The 12,600-nt window shown below is 42.7% G+C and overlaps 1 pseudogene; it reads right to left on the bottom strand.

Moving 5' to 3' along the window:
• Positions 1–1,040: 1,040 nt before the first annotated feature.
• The window catches only part of LOC145396175 (uncharacterized), an 81,283-nt pseudogene continuing 69,723 nt past the window's right edge, over positions 1,041–12,600 (bottom strand).

The raw sequence follows: 12,600 nt of genomic DNA on the forward strand, positions 1-12,600 counted from the left end.
TGTTTTTCAATACATGGCTTGGTAATTTCTTGACTGGATTAAATCCTATGATTTAATATATAACAACACACCACTCCCTGCTCAATTCTTCCCTTTCACTACTGAAAATGTGATAGCCTGGTAAATTAAACTCTGCTAGAAAATCTCTGCTCAGTATCTAGCCACGATTCTGTTATACCAATTACAGCATAATCTTCGGTAAATACAAGGTTCTCCTAAATCAGAATATTTATTTTGCTTATGAGTAGACTATGCGCATTTTCAAGAGCCATAGCTTTAATGTGTTTTCAACACCTTTTTCCGATGTTGGGAGCTTTCTATTACTTACTTGATTTGAACTGGATTGTACCCATGACATCTATGTTTGCCTCTTGTGATGCTTGTTTTTTCTCCAGAAGAAAACTTACGGCACTCGTCATTAAGCAAATGACCGAGGAGCGGAGCAGAACCAATGGCATTCAAGTGCAGTCCATCATTTGCCAAAATAGTGTTCGCTGCTCGTAAAACTGGTTCCAAAGTATCGATGAACTCCAACTCCTTCCTGCAAGCAGTGACTTGACTCTGTAATTTATACCTTAAACGTTCTGCTGAAGAAGGCATTCCCTGCATTAATCCTTGGTAGTATGCCTGAAATTAAAATCTGGTTAGTTTTTCTCCTTTGTAGCATCGGATCATCTTCCCCTGTACTTCTCCATCAGCAGCTCCTCTGATCAGGTTCGCATGACCACTCTTCAATGGTACCTGTATGAATGATAACAATTGCTGTCATTTACCACGCATTTCCTCAAAAAACGTCATCCACAGCCTCTGTATTAACTCTCATCTACTCTTGCACCTGGAATACAAAAACGCTTTCTTTTAGAGGGTGCCCACTGCCGCAGAAATTCCACCATAACTGACCATGGATGATGGAGTCCCCCACAACCCTGTGCGTCGTGGGGCTCTTCCTTCTACTTCCTGTGAGAATCTGGAAATTTATTGTAAGTGGTTACTGGAATGATGCTCCTTTTCCTCACAAGCCTGGCACCATTCCGCACTGGCTAGAACTCGTTCTGTAGGGTGGGGGGAGAAGTAATTACAGCAGGAGGAGGATGGTCAATCTGGACAGCTGTTGGCTGAGCAGTGGGGCTATCATCCACAGTGTGTCCAATGTTACTCGCAATGAACTCCTCCAGCACATCAACTTTGTGGGTCAGGCTGTTAATTTTATATTTGGCTTCAGTCAGCTTATCTTCCAAGCTCTGACATAGTTTGCACATCCTGCAAATAAAGGAACGGTCCGTATAAAAGGATCCAGTGAAACTACCGAAGCAGGCTATGCAAATGATGTTCCACGGCATTCTGAAATTCAAAGTTACTCTGAAGTTTTATAAGAGAAGCCGAATCAGGTATTGCTGACTAACACCTGGAACAATAACCAGTTACTTTTACAAAATCTGTTGGTAAAACAATCACAATTTATGTAATTGTTACAGGTGAAGGTCTCACTGGTGGGGGGGTCTTGTTGTTTAAAACTGTACAGGAATGACTACCTTACTGGTTGGCAGTGTACCTGCAGAGTATTTATCAGCAATCTATTACAGAGAAAGGAAAGCTAACTGTTACCTGGAATGGAGAATATTACAAAGGAAAGCTAACTGTTACCTGGAATGGAGAAATAAAATTATAGTCCAATCTGAAATATAACAATAAAGTCACAACACGGTCATACAATACACTACAATACAATACACAATTATATTTTACCTGTAAAGAAGTGGGAGAGATATATCACTATAAATTAGTGCAAGTAGATAGGACAAAAAAAAAAAAAAGGGCAATAACAGTAAGACTTGCTGGTGTCGAAAATGTAAACAAACGCTGACGTAATTCCTTGTTTTTCTGATTTATCGTTTACAGTGATAGAATAATGGATCACTGGTATAGTAGAGAATCCTATCTTAGTCCATTAATACGAAATTGGTTCTGAGACCAAAAAATAAATAAACAATGCGCAAATTCCTATGGTTTTCCGAGGGTAACTCGTCTGGCCCTCTAGCCTGTGAGCTCCGTGCTTTGAAATAAATGTAGGTAGGAGTAAAGTGGTCGTTGTTGAGAGAGGTGATACCCTTTATGATGACATGGTGAATGGGGAGAGGCTTGAAGTGGGTGCACTGAAAGAAAAGAGAAGTAAATGTGCAAAAGAAGTGGAAGGTAGAATGACAAGGAAGGAAAGTGACGGTGAAAGGCCCTGACAAGAAGCAGAGGTTTGAATACGGAGGGTGCGAGAGTCTTGTATTAAGGAGTTTTAATGCTTACTGTAGCATACGGGTGTGAAACTATAGCGTGGGTTATAAATCATTCTAGTAAAAGCAGTGGAGATGGGACTGTTAAGGAATGTGTTCATGGTGTGGAGAGTGGATAGGAAAAGGAATTGTCTGAATTATTAAAGATGTATAGCAAAGGAATCTATGAACATCAGAGTTTAAGAGACTGCTTATATGGTATGGACATGTGAAGAAAATGGGACTGAGTGGAATGGTGAAGAGGGTATATCTGAGCGGATCTGAAGGTGGAAGGAGACGTGGTAGGCCTAAGGAGAAAGTGTAATACTGTAATATGTTAAAATAGTGTGTGAGAAGGAGGCTTGGGTACACGCGAGCAATTGAACTGGGTGGATGAATTTTGTGTGGAGTGTATAACTAGGGCTTGGCACCCCATTTTAACTTGACAGTCATCATATTGGTTATCAGACAGGTGAACTGTAAAGTTACGTACGGATTTTTTTTTTCTTTTTTTTTTTTTACGAATCAGGTGGAGGCAATATTTCGGGGTCTTGAATGGTGAGTGAATGGGAGTGTGGGTTATTCATGTGGACAAACTTCTTATAGCATCTCCTTTTATCAATATTTTCTGATGCTCTAGACCTTACCTCACCCTACCTTTAGGTGGGAAGGAAGGTCTGGGTGATGATGATGATGATGAATGACTTACTATTTTTTATACTATATTACACCAAACAAAAAAAGTTAACCCTATGGGAGAATACCCTAAAGCAAACATAGGAGGGGCATCAGTTACAATTAGATTGGCACTGTTTGTCGGGCGCGCTGTTGGGACACCAATATCGAAAATAACATGCGTCTGTATTTAAACGAGAACTTCCTACATATTAACCGTTCGCCAAGGTGGTAGTCATGGCAGGGTAGGACTGCGAGCTGCACACTATCCCCCAGTGCGATCAGCATTCCAGATGAATGTTATGGGCATATCTGTGCTTTCCTTACTGTGTAAAATAGGGACCCACACAGGGACTACTCATTAGTGTTGCAACATACTGCCGACAGTTCCAAATTTTTTGCATTTTCATCCAGTGGTTTGGCCACGTGGAGAGGATGGAGGGTGAGAGACTGACGAAGAGAGTGTATGTGAGTGAGGTGGAGGGGGAAAGAGGGAGGGGGAGGCCGAGGATGAGATGGAGGGATGGGGTGGAGAGGTATATGAGAGACGGGTGTGTGAGTTGGGAGCAGGGCAGTGAAATGGCGGGGGACGGGGCGACGTGGAGGCGATTTGTTTGTGGCCACCCCGAACGGGATTGAGGCGTCTGGCAATAGATAGATAGAGAGTTTTTCCAGACAGGCGGACAGACATACCAGGTCAAAAACATGACCTTGTCGAAGCTTAGTATGGTTAAATATCGTGCAACCCACAATATGTTATGGAAAGAATGTAGAGTCGTACGTAGCACTGTCTTATTCTGCTGCTAAACCACGGGAAGTGAGATGCAAAGGGGCTTAGTTAAGGTAATGCTATACAAGGCTATAGTTGCGGTATTCTGAATCATAACAGTTTATTGAGAGACGAGTTGATAGTGTAGAATGTAAAAACACTTTTTTTTTTTTTTGTTCATTGATGTTAGCAGACTTTTCCCTTTCAGCCGAATGAGGTTATATATATATATATATATATATATATATATATATATATATATATATATATATATATATTTATATATATATATATATATATATATATATATATATATATATATATATATATATATATATATATATATATTTTCTGCCACCAAGCGATTTTATTCGATGTAGGACAGACTTTTCGGGCTGGAGGTGTATGGTATGTAGGAGGACTACTGGGCCTTGGGAGCAGGCTGTGAAGCCTATGCCCAGAGTCGGACACAAAAAGGAAAAAAAAAAAAAAAAATGGCTGCAAGCTTCAGTTAAATCACGGGCTATTAGATGATTCCCCATGGGTAAACAATCTATAATAATACTACTACGAATAAAATCAGAACTGTGTCATCGCATAGCAAAGATAGACATCATAATGACAGAGTGAGAAATTACATAGAATGCTTTAATATCCTGGACAGGGGTATCTGGGAGGTGTTGAGTAATACATATACACGTGTTTTCCCTTAAATTCTAGTTTTCTGTATAAATGACTTTGAAGAAAACGAAAAATGATAGGGGTAACAGCCATATTTTTCATGTCATCTTCAATGGCTTCAATAGTGGTCACAGAAAGTCATCCTCCTCCTTGCTTGTACATTTTTCTGTTGTGTATTGTCTTTTTCCTTGGCTGCATGTCATCCATCTTTTTCCAAACAGCTTCAGCCTCTTGGAGTCATGTAAAATAGAGCTACATTTCTTTAGCCCTTATCTACAGAAGTAGTCGAAATACCCACTGATTTCAGTCTATGGCCTGTTACTGATCGCACTCATATGCTCAATGACTATTTGCCACACAATGCCTGACCGCATTTCAGTCCCCCTCTCCGTCCGTCCCTCCTGACTAGATGTTCTCTTTGATGCTGGCTACTGACCTCCACCAGGGCCGGCGCATTCAAGTCCACAGCGTATCACTCTGGCTGCGAAGAATTCGTTCAACACCGTGTTATCCTGTCCAGCCCGCTATCAGAGATCTCGTCGTTATTCACGCTGACCTTGTCATATACATCCCTGCCAACCTTTGCCCTCTGTACACATGCAACTCCTGCTGTTCATTATACACATTGTCATTGCTGCTGCCCGTCCACCTATCCCTCCTAATTTCTCCATCATTAAAACCCTTAACTCAGTAACCCATACCTGCCCCACCATGCACGTGTACGGATAGACCCCAACCGATGCCTGAGCATCTGCCCGATTCCTCTGTTTGAAAGAAGTGCCCTTTTTGAAGCAGGAGGCAGCAAATGCTATTCCACTACCTTGACTAATTCATCATGCCTTCACTGACTGAGGCATATACAGGCACAAAAGTACCGCACATGGTCAGATCCAAACACCTCATGCTCTTTGACCTAGTCCTGATGGCCCACAGTCAACCACAACTAGATTAATGAAACATACAAAACATGGCTGCTCAGAAAGCTATTACTGCTGAAAGACTTAGGTCCGTATTCTCGTTGGCTAAGGAAGCTCCCTGGCACTTCCTCATCCTCATCGATTTGTTTTTAGATACGGCTGGTTAATATCGTTTTGTACTTTATTAATACAGAGTATGGAAATATTAGACTGATTTTGTAACGACGGGTTTTGATTATCTTTCCTTGCTTGTTATTGTTCCATCAGTATAATGTTAGGATTTATAATCTTACCGGTTGTTGGTTCTGGTCAACTTACCCATTGATAATACAAATGGTACTCGACTTAGTCTCCCCTCCTTGGTTAATAGAAAATTCACTTAAATAAAACAAAAAGGAGAGGGGGTGGTGTTTTGACTTGGTATGGTAAAGGTTAATTGTTTAAGATAGTTTTGGTAGCGTTTGTAGTTTTTGGCCGAGTCGAGATTAAGTCAGTACCACGTGTGGTCGTCGTTCCCAAAGCGAAGGAATCTTGAATGGAAGGGCAGTGAGTTAGGCATGAGAGGACATAATTCCCTTGACTGGGTATACAAAGAAAATGACATACTTTATTCTACTTTAATAATTCTATACTGGTTTTCAACAGCCATTTTTAATTACATGACTTTTAGTTATATGAAAAAAGGGTTGTACATTAAAACCATGGTTTGGGTGATCATTCCTACAACATTGTCGCCAGGCGAAACAATTTGGAACATTCAAGCAATTTCTGAAGTCATCGTACCTTACTTTTTATTGTCAGTTATTCTTGAGCTCGACAATAGCCTCAAGACTGGAACATTTATGAGCTTGGGTTATCTTTTCGGGCTGGCATAGCCTCAAACCAATAAAAATAATCACTCGTGTTCTATTTCGTCCGCGTAGTATAATTTCATCATGCAATTCACTATAATTCACAAACACTATCAATTCATAAATATTAACAATTCATAATCATCAATAATGCATAATCACCAAAAATACATAATCACTCGGGCTTGTGTAGCCTCGAGGAACAACTCAAAATCGCATAATCACCAAGAATACATAATTACTCGGGCTTGTTTAGCCTCGAGGAACAACTCAAAATCACATTATTGCTCACAACCACTAAGTTCCCTTCCACGCTCCTAATTTTCTAATATATTAATATAAGAGAAAGAAAACGGTTAATGAATTTGAATTTCGCCTTTCCGTTACATAATCACGTCACTTTTCAAATTTCTATTCCTTATCTACAAAAAAAAAAAAAGAAGAAGTTCACTTTTCTCTCCTCCATTCCCTCCCTCTTCTCTCTCTTATTCTCCATTCCCTCCCTCCGGAGAGAGAGAGAGAGAGAGAGAGAGAGAGAGTTTATGATACAGTAATCACGTGATTCTTGCCCAAGGTCATGGTAAATATAGACTGTTTTTCACGGACAACGATCTACCTCAACCACCACGGGTGGTGAGTGGGTTGCTCGCGCCACCAGCTGTTCATCTTCTGGCCATTTTATCTCACCACCACTGGACTTTTATGCGGTCATATATATATTGCTGGATGCGCGCGAACATGTCCAAGACGATGATGTGTGTTTCATACAATTCTGTAAGACTCGAAATTTCAGCCAAATCGTCGCTTGGCGCCCGGTATCTAAAGAAGCATGGTCGCTCTCCACGGGTTAACTTTGGGACCAATCATGATCGTATTACAGATTCTGGATCGGGAAAACTTTTTGGTAAAACCATAATCAGTGATAAGAAACCCTTGCCCATTATGAAGAGTGGTTTGAAAATTACATTCCCCATGTGCTCTACTGAGTGCCTCTATTTTTTTTTTTTTTTTGCGGGGGGGGGGGGAGATGCGACAACACGGTTCAATAAAATGTTAGATCAAAAACATCTCTTTAGTACCCTACTTTTGTCCCTGGGGGAGGGGGGGTAATGGTCGCCAATCACAAGAGATTTCATATAGGCCATGTGTTTGACCAGCAGGAATATGTTGTTTTACAAGGAAGCTTTTGGATGAATTAGTTTGACTGACAGTAATCAGAAGTTGGGATGAAACTGTTATAGCCACATAAATTGCTTGAATATTTATCAGTAAAAAAATGGGAGGTAATAAATGTGCTGCATATGCACTTAACAATCTCATTCTAAATCATAAAAATTTTGAAGCTGATGATGTCAAAAATGAAACTGAGGGAGGTAATGAAGGTGTCGAGATAATTCGCCAGCAAGATTGATTGATTGATTGATTGAAAATAATTAAAATCTGGCGGCGCAACTGCCAGGGTCATATGCTGCCGGACAACAAAGTAAAAAACACAGCAAAATAAATAGTGCATATTTATATTAAAGTTAATATCTGTTCGTAGGAACAAAACACTGAAAATAATAAAAGAATAGTTTATAAATTATCAGTTACTTATAAAAGTGAAAGGAGGCCCAGCTCCTGAAGAAAACAAAAACATCTCCAAAATCGCTAGAGACTTCACCAAGCATCGAAGACAAACAGTAGACACCATCTGCCCCCTTATGCCTATGAAGGAATCTTTGACGTAGATACCCCAGACTCGGACACTCGACCAGCTAGTGACGGACAGTAAGGGGAACAAGGCAGTCATCACAGTACAGATGAGATTCACCGCTCATCAGGAACCCATGTGTAAGCCGCGAATGCCCAATGCAAAGCCTAGCAAAAGCCACCTCCAATCGCCGAGACGTAGAGGGAAGAACCCTTGGCACAACCACTCTCTGAAAGATTTCTTTTAGTGTATTGTGAGAAACAACATCCCACTTTCTCTGCCAACAAGTACGAATTGCATACCGCAATTAAGGTGTTACATCAGAAGCAGGAAGCGGGTAGTCGGTTGGGGGCTGTTGAGAAGATGCAGCTTTAGCTAAAGTATCTGCCCTCTCATTGCCCACCACACCAACATGTGCAGGTACCCAACAGTAGTCTACACTGCGGCCACGATGGCCAAGAAGAAAAAGCCACTCTAAAATTGATAAAACCAATGGATGTGATGCATTAAAATACTCCAGTGCAGACAAAGCACTATGCAAGTCACTAAAAATCACAAAAACAATTGGGGGAGAGTAAAAATAATTTTAACAGCATATAAAATTGCAGTCAGTTCCGCCGTATACACTGAAGTAATGCCAGGAAGGCTAACGCCTCTACTAAAGGAAGGGAAGACAACACCAAATCCTACTCCACCATCAGTCTTGGACCTGTCAGTATAGACGGGGACAGAAACCCTCATGAATGGAGGCATGCTCTAAAAAGAGAGAGAGGGACACATGAGAGGAAAGTGAGACCTTTTTTTCAACAACGGACCTACAGAATGTCACGCGAGGGAGCAGCCAAGAACCCACCCTTGGTATCCGATGTGGACAAATTGCCAGTTTCGGAACAGAGAGGGCTAACATAACAGACAGGACCCTGTAACCAAATGGCTTTGGGAAATTCGGACAAGTGTCAGAAACAGAAGATCGGGAATCCTGGTAGATGATGGCACAAGAAATTGAGTCTGGAATGCGGTGGAGACGATACCAACGCCTCATCATTAGCAACTGCTGTCGCAGATCCAAAGGGAGTACACCAGCATCCACCAACAAACTTGGAATCGGGGATGATCTCAATGCCCCAGTTGCCAGACGCACACCAGCATGATGCACAGAATTTAACAACTGGAGATGGGCATCTGTTGCAGAGGAGTAGACCTCACACCCATATTCAAGTTTAGGAAAAATAAGAGACCTATGCAAGAGAAGGAGGGTCTGACGGTCAGCACCCCAAGAGGTATGAGCTAAAACCTTCAAAAGACTCAAAGCTTTAAGACAAGCCACCTTAACGAAACAAAAATGAGGGACCCAGATTAGTTGTCTGTCAAACAGAAGACCCAGAAACCGCGTCTCTTCCACACAGGATATTCTCCTACCATAGAGATACAAGTCAGTGTCAGGGTGAATCCCTTGAAGACGACAAAAATGCATAGCCACTGTCTTTGTTGAAGAAAAATGGAATCCGCGAGTTTCTGCCCAGTCAGAAATTCGATTGAGAGCCATCTGCGACTTCCTATCTATCATATACATTCGAAATGTGGTGAAGGAAGTCGAGAGGTCATTGACATACAGTGATCCTCGTACACCGTCAGGAAGTACATTAATGACACTGTTAATAGCTACAGCAAACAGAGTAACATTAAGGATGCTCCCCTGTGGTGCTCCATCTTCTAGTGCTCGGGCAGTAGAAAGCACTCCTCCCACTCACACCCTTAAAATTCGGTTAGATAAAAACTGTTGAATAAAAATAGGTAAGCATCCATGAAGACCAAACTCATGAAGAAAGAGTAAAATACCATGACGCCAGGCAGTGTCATATGCCTTCTCCAGATCGAAAAAGACCGTGACCTAGTGTTGGTTAGTGGAGAAAGCCTCAGTTACAGAAGATTTCAAGGACAGTAGTGCATCAGAGGTAGATCGCATTTCTCGAAAACCATACTGGGCAGGGGATAAAAAGTCACCTCCCTCTAAAAACCACACAAGCCTAACATTGACCATCTTTTCCAAAACTTTACATATAAAAGACGTCAAAGAAATAGGCCGATAATTCGTCGCCTGTAGGTGGTCCTTACCTGGTTTGGGGATGGGGATAACTACAGCAACACCCCAACAAGCCGGGAACTCCCCAGAACACCAGAGCTTATTAAACAGTGAAAGCAAAAACAACAGGGACTCATCAGACAAGTGGTGTAAAAAGGCATAAGGAATATCATCATAACCAAGAGAGGAATCATGGCACTGCGACAGAGCCGCCTAGAGTTCAGAAATTGAAAATGGGACATTGTAAGGGTCTCCTCCAGCAGAGACAAAACTGAGACCACGAGACTCTAGGCGCCGACGGTGGCAAGCCGAAGGCATATCAGCATCTTTCTTTGACACACTGGCAAAATGATCAGCAAGCAACTCTGCAACAGCAAATGGATCAACCACAGTTCCACCTGCTGCACATAAAACAGGAGGGGTTTGGAACAGTAAATTTTCCTGAAATTTTCCTTACCCGGTTCCACACCTGGGTGATGGAAGACCTCGAACTGACGAAGGAAACATAACCCTTCCAGGATGAATGCCTGGCCTCCTTTAAAATCTGCCTCATATGAGCTCGTGCCCTATGATACGCCACCAAATATTGTGGATCTCCACGGTGATGATGAAGTCTAGAGAAGGCGACTCGTTTGACTTTCACTGCAGAACTACACTCAGAGTTCCACCAAGGAACTGGACGTTTTGGAAACTGACCCTTCGTTTTTGGAACAGATAACAGGGCTGCTGAGTGCAACACGGTATTGAAATATGACACAGCCTCAGTAAGACAGCCAAACTCGTTGACAGAAAGGGAAATGGAACATAATTCCCTGAAATGTGGCCAGTCAGCCTTATCCAGAAGCCAGCGAGGAAGATGTGTCTGAGGTCCACCAGCACTAGCAGTTAAAAGTAATGGAAAATGGTCGCTGCCATACAGATCTGGCAACACATCCCAGGTAAAATCTAAAACAGCATCAGCTGAGCATAAAGACAAATCAATGGCAGTAAAAGTTCCAGTCTGACTATGGAAATAAGTCATTTTATTGGTATTGAAAATGTCTAGCTTCTCATCTTCCACTAAAGAGGCCAGCATTACACTCCGAGGGTTGGCCTCACTATTTCCCCATACCGGATGGTGAGCATTCATATCTCCTAGTAACAAAAAGGGAGAAGGAAGGTCATGAATAAGGCGTTCCAGATCCGCCCTTTTAACAGTAGCACTAGGAAGAAGATAAAGACTGCAGATTGTATATTGTCGACGTAAAAACATCCGGACAACAACAGCCTGCAGGGGAGTGGAGATGTCCAGATGACTGTATGGAATATCCTTGCAAAGGAAGATAGCAGCACCTCCATGATGACCTTAGCCTGGCACAGGATCAGAATAAAAGGCATGGTAGCCAGAAGGACCAGAAGGAACAGTATCACCCACCATGGTCTCATGGATGCACATGCACAGAGGAGTAAATTGAGAAACAAGATGACACAATTTCTCATGGTTGGCACGTAAACCCCGACAGTTCCACTGGATGATGGAACCTGTAATGGAGGAATGAAGGTTAAGTGCGGGACTGTACACTTGACAAGCGAGCGGGTTTGGATTGATGCTTATGAAGACCCTTCACAGGAGCTTGCCCAGCACCAGAAACCCACACCCTCTTTCTAATATCTGAAGACAAACGTGAGGATGGGGAAGTAAGTTTTACAACACTCTTTTTTGGAGTGGGCATACCAGATTGTTTTGAAGGTGGCTTGGGGGCAGTCTTTGGAGGTGTAGGACGGCCAGTGCCTCTACCAGAAGCCCCAGGAGTGGAAGTAGAGTCCACAAGACTCGAATAATTTAAGGAGGACATCCTATCCATTAGATCTGAAGCACCAGCAGTTGCCCAACAACATCCCCAGGTGGGGACTGGACCAGCAGTGAACCATCAGCTTCAGCTGTCACCTGGTTAGATTCCTCAGCCTGCGGGGCAGAGGAAACAGGAGAGGGGTCAACACAAGGGTCAACAACAGAGACCTCAGGTGGCCGGGCTTCATCCTCAGAGGACTCTGACGAACAACGGTGACGTTTGCCAGGTACAGATGGAGCCTCAGTCATACTGGGTAAGACAGGAGAAGGAGTCTGGTCAACGTGGACATCTGCCACCACCACAAAAGTATGTAAGTTTTCAGCCACGGCAGTGGAGGCGTAAGCCAACAGCACCAACCACGGGGACAACATCCTCCAAATGATGAGTTGAAGGAGTGGGTACTGGAATACGTCGAGGCTGCCTCTGAGATACAGGGAGGCTCACGGACACTCCAGCAAGGACAGCAGCGTAAGTAACTCCGGGCTGGAAAAAGTAAGTTTGGGCTCTCTTCTTAGCTTCAGAAAACGAAACCCTCTCCGTTGTTTTAACAGACAAAATCTCCTTTTCTAGGCAGTAGTGTGGGCAGTTTTTAGAATTTATAGCATGAGGACCCCCACAGTGATAGCATTTAAGGAGCCCTGGACAGTCACTGGTATGACTTGGTCCACCACAAGAGACACATACAGCAGGAAGGCCAGCCTATGCACGGCGGCAAAAGCGGCTAACGTGACCATTACTTTGACAGTGGAAACACCGCTTTGGGATCGGCACATACGGCTTCACTGGAATAGATGACCAGGTGAGTTTCACTGATGCAGGCAAAGGCAATCTGTTA

Source organism: Coenobita brevimanus, chromosome 35 (assembly GCF_032717465.1).
Source record: "Coenobita brevimanus isolate Jiangsu-jjx chromosome 35, ASM3271746v2, whole genome shotgun sequence".
NCBI classification, from domain to species: Eukaryota; Metazoa; Arthropoda; class Malacostraca; order Decapoda; family Coenobitidae; genus Coenobita; species Coenobita brevimanus.